The 12214-nt window shown below is 39.7% G+C and overlaps 1 protein-coding gene across 1 annotated transcript in view; it reads right to left on the minus strand.

The window, feature by feature from the left end:
- GNAQ (G protein subunit alpha q) overlaps nt 1–12214 on the minus strand; it is a 305164-nt gene that overhangs the window by 185964 nt on the left and 106986 nt on the right. The window lies entirely within an intron of this gene.

The raw sequence follows: 12214 nt of genomic DNA on the forward strand, positions 1-12214 counted from the left end.
TTTATGCATATTAGGAAAGGCATCCCATCTGAGTAGAGCATTTGGCAAAAAGATGGTGTTGTACAAAGAAAGAGGCAACTCTCCCTTGGGGCCACCATTCTTACCCCATGGCCGGGCACAAATGCACAACATTATATAGACTATCCACAAAGTATATGGTACTGGCCACTTTTATGCCCTTAGCATATTCTCTGAAGTGGAAAAGTATCTTTATACTGACATTGAACTTGGCCCCACTAAGGCCAAAATTCCTAAAACTTCGGACAACATTGCTAACACTAAATTTTCTATTGCAATGTGGATTAAGTTCAAGGACCGTTGAAGAATAGTGGAATCCAGAAGTATTTTAACACCCAATTTTAGTGAGAGTTTGGTTGCAGTGTTCTATAACCAAACAGCGACATAGTCTCATCCCTTTGCCCTGGACACAGATGTTCAAAGGCAGTAAAATGGCTACAAAAGGTCAAAAGAGTGAAAACTAGGGCCCAGTACCTTCAAGAATGCACAAAGAAAATAATTTCCTGCACAGCTGAACTCTCACCCTAGGATCACTGATTGTGAGGACAGGTCACTCCCTCCCAGACATGCTAAGTGGCTCTCGCAATCAGTACAGCCTTTTCAGCTCAAAACCATTGTACTTTTTTTTTTTTTTTTAACCACAGAGGATGCATGAACACAGAGGAAAGCAGATAGCCTGCCAACCAATCTAATTACTCCTGTGCATCTCAGCAGTGACACCAACTTGATATATTCCTGTAATGCCACTTCTCTAAGTCATTTTTCATTTTGAACAAATAATACAAGATTGCAAGGGAACTGCATAATCATCTTACAAAATAGTGGGGGCAATAACATAAAGGTAACTTCGTAGCAAATTCATTTTAAGAAACACAGAATCAGGAAAGTGTGTTCCAAATACAAGTTTACAATGTATCAAGCCCAAATAGTCATCATAGCTCTTAATGAAGGACTTTTTTTTATCCCTTGAAAGGAAATATCATAATATAACATGACATGATCTTTTTAAGTACATTTCCTTATTTGGATACATGCACATGTCCTCGTGAAAATCTTATGTATATTAACAACATACTATTAAAAAGCCCAATTATGTAGCAAGTGTAAGTGATTTAGGGTAAAACATATTGTAGAGACTCAGAGTACAGCTTCTCAGAAACAAGATTTTACACTCTGATACACACGGCTTTGATAAGCAAACCTGTTGCTTTGTGAAATACTAAGCAAGCCCTACCCTAAATTTCTACAATACCAAAAAAGCCCAGAACTGAAATTACTTCTTCAGGGAGGTGAAAATGTGAAAGAAAAATGCAAGCATTTCTCATTCCCTCCCTAGATCCCTTCAGACTTCATTAGGCATTCACTTTCCTTGGTTCCAACAAATACACTCGGCCTCTCTAATTGAAAATAGATGCATTGTTTTAAAATTAAAGGGGAAAATCACGCATTACTTGGTTTAAAAGAACAAGGAAAGTATTTATGTGATGCTTTGCCAGGAGTTAAGTAGGAACAGTCAAATGACCAGATTCACAACTTCCTACTAAAATGTGTTAAACTATGTCACATGTATTTTATATGGTGGCTGTCAGCCCCCGGGCGTCCTAGGTCTGAGCAGATGAAAGGGGTTTTAGAGGAAGATTGCTTACACAGAGTTCTCTCAGGTTTGGACAGATCAGATCGGTAATGCTCCTCCGAGCACTCACTGTTTCCCTTTTCAGAAAGAGCCAAAGTGGTTTCTGCTGACTAGCACATAGGAGGTACTTAGTATCTGTTTGAATGACTAAATGAAAGGACACCACCTCCATTTAGCAATGGACAACTTTTCAACTTTTCAAAACTATTATCATTTAATCCTTGCAACACATTGTAAAGTAGGGATTATAATCACCATAATTTTACAAGTAAGGAGAGTGGGATTCAGAGAGATTAACTGACTCCGTATCACACAGCGCCCCCGCGTCAAGCCTAGTAGTGTCGGACTCCAGCAATACCACAGGAGACCATCCTGCGCAGAAAAACCCATCACCGGACAGTAAAAAATGTCTGCTTGTTCATTCATTTGACAGAGTAGAACCGTGTGCCAAATACTGTGCTATGTTTAAATAATTAAAGCCCTATCTCCGCCCTCAAGTGTGAATTTTCTTCCTTCCATCCAATTTTAAACAATGTGGATTAGCTGAAGACAGACACATGAGATGAGTTACTTCCAGATGAGATGGGCACTGGTAAGCCAAGGAAACATCTAAAGACAGTCATTATGGGGCACCTGGGTGACTCAGTCGGTTAAGCGGCTGCCTTCGGCTCAGGTCATGATCCCAGGGTCCTGGGATCGAGCCCCACGTCGGGCTCCCTGCTCGGTGGAGGGTCTGCTTCTCCCTCTCCCTCTGCCTGCCTCTCTGCCTACTTGTGCTCTCTCTCTCTCTGTCAAATAAATAAATAAAATCTTAAAAAAAAAAAGACAGTCATTATATTGGTATGATATGGAGGAGACTGGTATTTCATCAGTGTTTAAATATGTTTAAATATGTGCAAATTTCCAAAGGTAATTTCGGATGCACAAGACATCAATTATACATGAGTGTGTGCACACGTATGTGTGTGTGGATACGTGCCTACGGTTCTGCCTGCGCTTCATACTCTGCTTCACCAAAATCAGATGCCTCCCAATATCTTCATTAAGGCATAAGTGAATAAAAATTTTACATAATAGGATTAAAATACTATGGTTAACAAAAGGGCAAAACCAGTTTGCATTACCTTCCTACCAAACTACAGCTCTCACAGGGCGCCACAAAAGACTATGCTGTGGAAGTTTCCACAGCAGCTGGAGACCACACAACAACAAAAAAGAAAATCCAGGTAAACCTATTCAATCCTCCCAATAGGCTATGGATAGTGAAGATAGGAAATAAGGGATTCTGGTGTCAAATCTACATGGTGCAGAGCAATGCTGCCTAAAAAGGGATTCACGGTGGGGGAACTTGGTAGAACCCCACTCACTGCCTTCAGTCTGGTCACCACCCAGGTTAAAGGAAATGCTATAGTGAGAAAGAACACAACCCTGTTGAGTAATGACAAAACCACACAGCAGCTCCCTCACCCTTTGTAAATGAGCTACTTGGTAAGAAAAATGTCACATCATTAATCCAGGAAAAACAGATGATGTCCTTCTACTGAGCTATGCAGCCAATACAGGCTAAATAAGAAAATGAACTGAGGTCTCAGGGAAGGGGAAGCCACTCGTACCACAGAGAACAATCGTAACATTCGGATTCATCCTGGGGAACCTGCCACCAGTTAAAGAAACGTTCCTCCTTAAAGGTACCTTTAATTACAAGCAAATACATTTAGCACTTGTACAATCTTCAGAATAAAACCAAAGCTGAATGATTTACACTGTCTGATATTAGACTCAACGCGGGGGCGCCTGGGTGGCTCAGTCGGTTAAGTGCCCGACTATTGATTTCGGCTCAGGTCATGATCTCGAGGTTGTAAGACTGGGCCCTGTGTCAGGCTCACGCTCAAGCTCAGCGTGGAGTCTGCTCGAGATTCTCTCTCCGTCTCCCTCTGCCCCTCCCCTCACTTGGATGCTTGCTCTCTCTCTCTAAAAATGAATAAAATCTTTAAAAAATTTTTTAAAAATAAACTCAATACAAAGATTAGCCTTTAATACAGTACTGACGTAAAGATACACAAAATAGACCAATGAGTCAGAACAGACAGTTCAGAAACAAATGCACACAAACACATTCACGTGATCTGCAGCTAAGTGACAGTGCATTGCACTTGGTAAAGGATGGTCTTTTTAATAAATGAGTTGGGTTAATTAGATATCCATATGAAAAAGTAAAAATTTGACCCCCTGCCTCACACCATACTCTACAATCCATTTGAATGAATTTTAGAGCTAAATGTAAAAAGTAAAACACAACAATTTAGAAAACAAACCAGTAGATTATCTATAAGACCTTAAAGTAGGCAAAGTTACTTCAAAGGGGTACAAAAAGCACAAATCAGAAGGCGGGAAATGATAAGAACTTCTTTCCACTGAAGGAACCAAGAAGAAAATAAAAAGCAAGCCACAAAGTGGAGAAGATACTTGCAATACATTTACTCAATAGAAATGTATATCCTTACTATATAAAAGACCCCTACCAAATAATAAGAAATCAAACAGCCCAGCAGGGAAAAAGAGTAAAAAGTGTTTTTTTAAAGAACCAAATGGCCAATGAACATATGAAAAGATGCTCAGCATCCCTAATTGTCAAAGAAATGCAAATTAAAACAACAATGTGATACCACTACCCAGCTAATATATTAGCTAAAATAAAAAGACTAATAATACCGAGAGCTGTCAAGGATACGGAGCAACTAGAAACCTCATAGATAGTTGGCAGGAGTGTAAATTGGTACAATAGTTCTGGAAAAATCTTTGGTAGTATCTACATACTGAAACTGAACAGATATATCCTTTCTGATTCAGCAATTCCAAATCCCAGGTACATAATCTGAAGAAATGCATGCTTACGTTCATCAAAAAACAGGTATGGGATGCTTATATTGGCATTATTTGTAATAGCCAGAAACACCCAAACTTATATTAACAATAGTATATACAAACAAACTGTGTCATATTCATAAAATGGATTATACAACAGTGCTGTCCAATACAGAGCCACTAATCACATGTAAATTTTAATGTAAATTAGTAAGATTAAATAAAAATAAAAATTCAGACTGGAAACACTTCATAGGCTCAATGGCCACATGTGGCTGGGGTCATTGTACAGCACAGACATAAGGTATTTTGATAAAGTTCTATGGGGAATTGCTATGACACATACAGAAATGAGAATAACTGAATTACAATGACAAGTAAAAACATGGGTAAATGCCACAAACGTAATGTTGAGCAGAATAAAACAGACAGAAAGGAGTATACACTATATGCTTCCATTCATACAAAGTTCAAACATTAACACAACTAGTCTATGGTATTAGCAGTCAGGAGGTGGTCGCCCTTTGGGAGTTGGAGGCACTGACTAGAAGGCAGCATGAGGAGGCTTCTGGGTTTTTGGTCACACTGATCCAGATCAGCAGATGTGGATGCAAGTGTGTTCACAATGGAAAAACACATGTGGCTTAATACTACGATGTGCACACTCTTCTGTATGTAACCAAAAAAATAAATAAGCGGTCAGCCTCACTCTACTGCTGAAGTCCTTTTTTGCATCAGAGTCCCCCTCTGATAAAACTGAACTCACGATGCTCACCCTCACGCCTGGGTGGCTCAGTTGGTTAAGTGTCTGACTCTTGGTTTCCACTCAGTTCGTGATCTCAGGGTTGTTGTGATGTGCTCCACCTCGGTGCAGAGTCTGCTTGAGATTCTCTCCCTCTCCCTCTACCCTTCTCCCAACTCACGCACGAGCGCACACTCTCTCTCTCTCTCTCAAATAAAATAAAATAAATCTTTAAAAAAAGGAAATCACACACAAAAAAGATACTCACCCTGGGTAAATGCTATGGCATGCCTTAGGATTATTTTAGCCCAGAAAAAGGGATTTTTAACAAATCTTACATTCTTCTATTTTTACATGGCCATCAGGGGTATAAAATGAATAAAGAACCGCAATGAAACAAAGACTGAGTGAGGAGATAAAAATGTGGCTACAAAGTATTTGCCAGATATTAAAAGAGAAAAGAAAGTATGTGAAGAAATTCTGAAAGCTGATAAAGCTATAGGAGATTCAGTAGTGATTCAACTCCCAACAAGAGTCCTAGAGAGAAGGGAGGAAGTTGTAAATCAACCTCAGATCAAGTTGGTCATGAAAAGTCTCAAGATCCCCTTAGACTCTTTATTAAAAAGAAAACTCTCAGATTTGTAGAAGCACGAGTAGAAAGTTTTCCTAGGAGAAGGTGCAGACCGTCTTCGGTGGCCATAGCCAAGAACCCAACTGAAATACTATCACTGACAATCTCCCCAAGACCTGCATCTGATGTTGACCTTTGTTTTATCTTTGATTTTTTAAATATTTGACCTCTGAACACCATTTAAAAGGAAAAAAAAAAAAAAAAAAACCTATGTGGACATAAATACTGTAATCACTCATGGGATATAGATGCAAAGAAAGATCTCCACTGGGCTAGAGATCACTGTCACTTAGAATCTCTTGCTTCGGGACACCTGGGTGGCTCAGTCGGTTGGTTACCAGTCTGCCTTTGGCTCAGGTCATGGTCTCTGCCCCTGCCGGGGTCCTGGGATCGGGCTGTGTTGGGCTCCTTGCTCAGCAGGGAGTCTGCTTCTCCCTCTCCCTCTCCCTGCCACTCCCCCTGCTCGTGCTCTCTCTCTCTGACAAATAAATAAATAAAATCTTAAAAAAAAAAAAAAATCTCTTGTTTCTTGTCTTCAGTTTTAATTTTCATAAGTGCTCTGGAACGGACAAAGTTCCAGAAAGGGAGAGGATTTAAATTACAACAAAGTAATAATAGCTTTCTTAGAGTTTTGGAATGAGAGAATCAGCACGAGGGAAAACTGTGCTAGGAAGGGTTTAAGAGGGTGTCCAGTCCATCCCTTGTCTTATTTCAGCAAAATTGCCTTCAAGAATTTCACATGTCAAAAATACATTCTATTTTTGGACACAGCCAGATAAGGAGATTTCTCTACCTCCCTTGGTGTCCCATTTCAATGACTGTCACTCTGAGGAAAGTTTCCCTCAGATACTTCCTATATCTGGTCATGCTGCTTAAATGATTTTCTGTTTGTTTTATTCTTAACAAATATAGAAGATTAGCAGTGCTCATCGCCTCCATGATAACTCATCTTATAACAACTTGCAACCTCTTTTTTATTTATCATCTACAAGACATTTTCATATACATTATCTATTTAGCCCTTGAAATAATCGTATTATTATCCGTCCCATTTTACAGATGGGGACATTCAGGCTTAGAAGAGTAAGGAAATTTAGGCTTAGCGAAAGAAATATGACAATCCCAAGGTTACTCAGCTATTCGGGGCTTGGGCTCAAATTCAGCTACTTCCTTCATATATAAGTGTTACTTACTAAGTCACTAACCCCCCAACCTCTCCACACCCCCATTCTGAACAAGCCCAATGAGAAGTTGTGCTTTAGGACCGGTTTAGCAAATGTGGAGCAAAACTGGAGGGCTTTCTTCCATAGAGAATCCAGATGTCGTTTTATTTTCTAAACTGACAGTGTGATGTAACAGTGGGTAGTTGTGATTTGTAGCACCATCATTCCCTTCTTCTAGCAACTGCACCCTGATTTCCCTCAGGAACTGTCAATCCAATTGCCCAGCCTTTTCCAAAGAGCTAGCACAGAATCCAGGCCAGACTTCTCAGGCACGTTTTCCCAAGAATCTGAATCTTGAATGGAGTGACAAAAGAATGCAAACGGTCAGAGTTCAGCCATCTCACAGATGAGTTCACCAGACCTGCTCTGGTTTCCAGGAACTAGTCCTTCCACTTCTCCACACTTCTCGGGGTCCCCTCATATTCTCGTTAAGCCCTTGTTCTGCTTAGGTTAGCCAGGGTTGGTTTCTGTTGGTTGCAAACACAGAACACTGACTGATACAACTCTTGGGAAGAACAGAGTAAAATACACGCTTAGGAAGTTCTGCTTTTATTATGTGCTTATTCTGTAGGTGAGAAATATTAGAAGGAAATCAGACTCTTAGCATTTTGTAAACTAAGAAAATTCCTTCACATTGAAGAAAGTAGTACAGTAATTTCTTGTGCAACTGATCAAAGGCAGGAATAAATTGGCAAGTTCTCCAGAATCCTGGCTACGTTTTTTCTTCCAAAACACGGCTTCTGGGATCTTAGATTTCTCAGGAAGTACAGAAAATTCCGAAAAAGCTGTTTAAGTGTTTAAAGAGGTATTCTCCTGGTGAAGAGTCCTTTCGTGGAGGGCTCAGGGAGGACAGAGGTACTATAAACAACGTGCTCTCAGAGCCACTCACCCGCCAAGAGAATGGGTAACGGGGGCACACCTGGAAACTCCTGGCTACTTAGTCAAAGGTAACTGCAGCCTTTGGTGTTAAGCGAGTTCCAGTCGTCCAGACTTGAAGTCTAAAAGCAGAAACTAGAAGAAAAGGTAACACTGTCTACTCAACATAGCAAGTGGCTGAGTTCTACTCAGTAACCATCCTGAGTTCACTGCATGAAGAAGCATCGCATCAGATTCTTCTCTCTTCCTGGGACTGGACAAGGCAGCAAAAGCCTGTCAATCCTTTGAAACTGCCCTAAGAATAGCCTGATTTCACAGTTCATAGAAACTATAAGCCAACAGTAAAGGGATACCAGATCTGCTAATCTGGGGTAATCTACTCAATGAGCAAAAGCACCAACATGTGCGGCAGATTGTGGAGACAATGAATTACAAAACAAGAAGCCTGCTCACTATAACGTACTGTGCAATCTGAGAAAATCAGGCACCTGCATAGGAATGATCAACAGGTGATGCAGGAAGAATGCCAACTGCCATGCACAGAGAACAAATACATGAAAATCAGGGGTCAATACCTCGTCGTCTATTCCCCCATCCTGTCCCCCCACAACCCTGCCCCTGCTGTAATTCAAGACAGTTCTTAGCCATGTGGGCATAGAAATTTTTTATCTCTTCCTTTTCATAAAGAGCTGATTTCAGCACCCAAACAACGAATAATCAGAAGAATAGGTCTGCGTAAGAGGGGAAACCATAAAATAATGCTGACGAAAATTCTCCCTTCTGGAGAATAAAAAATGACAGAGGAGTGTCACAGTCGAATGCCTTGTACCTAGTGGAGCATTAAATGTATCTTTTGATTTGACTAAGCGACAAACATTTAATCCCTTTTAACATCAGCTATCAACAGTTGTGTTTAAGGAAATGGCAAAGTAATATTTAGGAAAAAACAAACCCTAGCTCACGGTATACTCGGAAGAAGTCTCCAGATATATTCTCTCACTTGGGCGGAGTCCAAGCAGCTCACCTATAAACATTACTAGCTTGGCAAAGAAAATTCAAGAATGGGATAGTGGATATTCATCCAGGGAAGAAGTGATCTTTATTTTGGTAAAAGTTTGTAATTTATCACAAGCTACTCCTCAGCTAGCCGATCCCTGGAACACTGCATAAGGTCTACAAAAAGGCATGGGATGCCACACCACCATCTAGGACAGAGACGGTGGCCTGGACTCCCCCTGACCGTGGCACCAGCCCCCCAGCTAACCAGCGGGACTCTCAATTCAATGTAGTAACACTTACTCAGGAGCCAAAGAAATTCCAATATTCCATGGTGTAGTATTCCCATAGCTAGAACGAATTTCACAGCAAACGAAACTGTGAACAATTTCCCAGTTAAGAACAGGTCATACCATTTTTAAGCTACATTTCGCTCTATGAAATACACGAACTCAGAAGCAAGTACAAAGTTAGGAGAAAAATATTAGAATGTGCTTATTTACGCTATTACCATATATTATGACCAATGTGGCCATAGATGCAAAGAAGCTTTTAGAAAAACTACATTTTTTACATCTTTAGTGTCACAAAATCATATAAATCACAGTGCATGTCTTTCAAGTAACTGCTAATAAAATGCACACCAAATTCCTTAAACTATTTATAAAATAGAGCATATTATAACCAGAAACTTCTGTAGAAAATTCTAACTGAAACAAAAAATACTATTATTGAATGGGTCTCATAAACACAAGAAAATAAAATTCAAACTTCTTAGCCTGGATTCAAAACCTTTCAGAAACACATTCTAAACCATTTTTTGATTTTATTTTCTAATTCTCCTCTATAAGAATTCTGCTCAAGTTAACCTGGCCCACACAGTCACACCCCTTTTTCTTAACATCTACTCCTGCCATTCCTCCACCCCAAAGTCCCCCACCCTCAGCCATGCCCTTGACTTTTTCTGGATTGTCAATTTCTGCCCAGCTCTCATGAAACTTCCCTGCATCTCTGACAGCTCACTGCATTGATTCCCGTACACACAGAAAACTATTTCAACGGTGATCTGTTGCTTTGAATAAGCATTTCAACAACCTGGGGGCAGAAGAGGAGACTTTCAGTTGTCTAAGGTGATAAATCACTTGCCCATTCATAAAACAGTATTTTTTGAGCTTCTACTATGTACAAGATACAATGTCAGGGTCCCTAAAAAACGCTGACGTGCAACTAACATCATCTACTTTCAAGGAGCTTTGAGTCTAGTTGGGAAAATAAGACCAACCCCCCAAGTCATCATAATGAATACAAGCTAGGCAATTATAAACACTCCACTATGGTTTCTGCTAAAGGAGGGTGGGATTACTTAGTGCAATTGGGGCGGGGGTGGGGGGAGTTGCACAGAGAAGAACTCTAGGAGGAAATGGCAGTTGGATGGACTAGAAAGAAGACATTATGTCCTTAATAAGCGTTAACGAAGGCAAGGAGCGGGCAGAGCTTGGGAAGTTAATGGATGAAGCAAGGAGTGATGCTTCAGAATATGTGTCTGTTGCAGAGAATATGGAACAAATGGGAAAGTAATTTATATTACAAATTAATGGGGATTAAACATACTGAGAACTTCAGAGGTTAGCACACATTCATGTCCCTATATTAGGCAGTGTATTAAGTAGCCAAGAGATGTGGGAAGATTCCACAGGGTAATTACGATATCTGAGAAAAATCATATTATTATAACTTTTTATGATGTTGATTTTTAACTGAACACTATTCATCACAGTAAAGTCTATTTAATTAGAAGTGATAGAAAGAGCTCAAGTAACACACGTTGTTAAATATTCTTCCATGTGTTATATGAATAAGGCCTAAGTTCCACTCTATCTTCCACATCTGTGTGATGGTACAATCAATGGGCCCCACGTGAAAAGCTAAACTCAAAGCAAGATCCTGAACTATTCTTCTGGAACATCCAAGAAAGATGATTTTTGTGCATCACATGAAGGGAGGCTGCATTATATTATAAGGTGTAAAATGGCAATATGTTATATATATACATATATATAACATTATAAGGTATAAAATGGCAATATATTATAATATATAATATACATAACATTATATTATAAGGTGTAAAAGGCATTATAAGGTGTAAAATGGCAATATGTTATATATATATAACATTATAAGGTGTAAAATGGCAGTATGTTATATATATATAAATAACACACACATATTGACAATTACACACACACACACACACACACACACACACATAGCTGACCCTTGAAAAACACAGTTTGAACCCTGCAAGTGCACTGATAACGTGGATTTTTTGGATAAATACAGTATAGTACTGTAAATGTATTGTCTCTTCCTTACAATTTCCTTAATAACATTTTCTTTTCTCTAGCTTGCTTTCTTGTAACAATACAGTGTATAATACGTATAACACATAAAATGTGTGTTAATCAACTTTATGTTATTGGTAAGGCTTCTGGTCAACAGTAGGCCATTAGTTAAGTCTTGGAGGAGTCGAAAGTTATATGTGGATTTTTGCCTGCACAGGGGGTCGGCACCCCTAATCCCCACATTGTTCAAGGGTCAACTGTTTATCATATCACACATGTGGTTAACTCAGCCAGAATCCATGAGATCATGATATTATCAAATAACTGTAGATTGGGGAAAGCTGCTGGCATTAAAAAACAGTTCCTTCTCACAACTGCAATGAAACAAGCATGCCACTATTTCAGAAACTCATTACCCTGAGATTTCTTGGAGAGGGAGGGCGGGACAACCCTGATCCTTCTAAATTTAGACTGCTTAACTATCCAGGCAGCCTCATCTGGTTCAGGTACCACATTCCCAGGCTCATCAACCTGCCCAGATCATTTTCACTCTTGAGAGTAGAAACGGGAAAGACTCGTTGTGGAGGGTCTCTCTGCTCTTTGTGGAGACACTCCCTTGTCACCATCGGAAAACTAAGTGCCAGAGCATCAATTCGATAAGAAACAGTCATTCGATTTCAAGGAAACATCCAAGAAAAAAAAAATGCCTGATTTTAAGATGATCTGTACACTTAGAAGCTTCTAGATGGTAAGAGAAGTGGAGATACACAGCACTGCTTTATTTTCCCTATGATTCACTTTGAGTTAACTCTCGGTTTATGAGTCACAGTGGGCATGCCAGCCTCTTGCTGCCACATATTGACCTGGTATACGGAAACATTTTTA

This window comes from Phoca vitulina, unplaced genomic scaffold, assembly GCF_004348235.1.
Source record: "Phoca vitulina isolate PV1807 unplaced genomic scaffold, GSC_HSeal_1.0 scaffold37, whole genome shotgun sequence".
Classification (NCBI taxonomy): domain Eukaryota; kingdom Metazoa; phylum Chordata; class Mammalia; order Carnivora; family Phocidae; genus Phoca; species Phoca vitulina.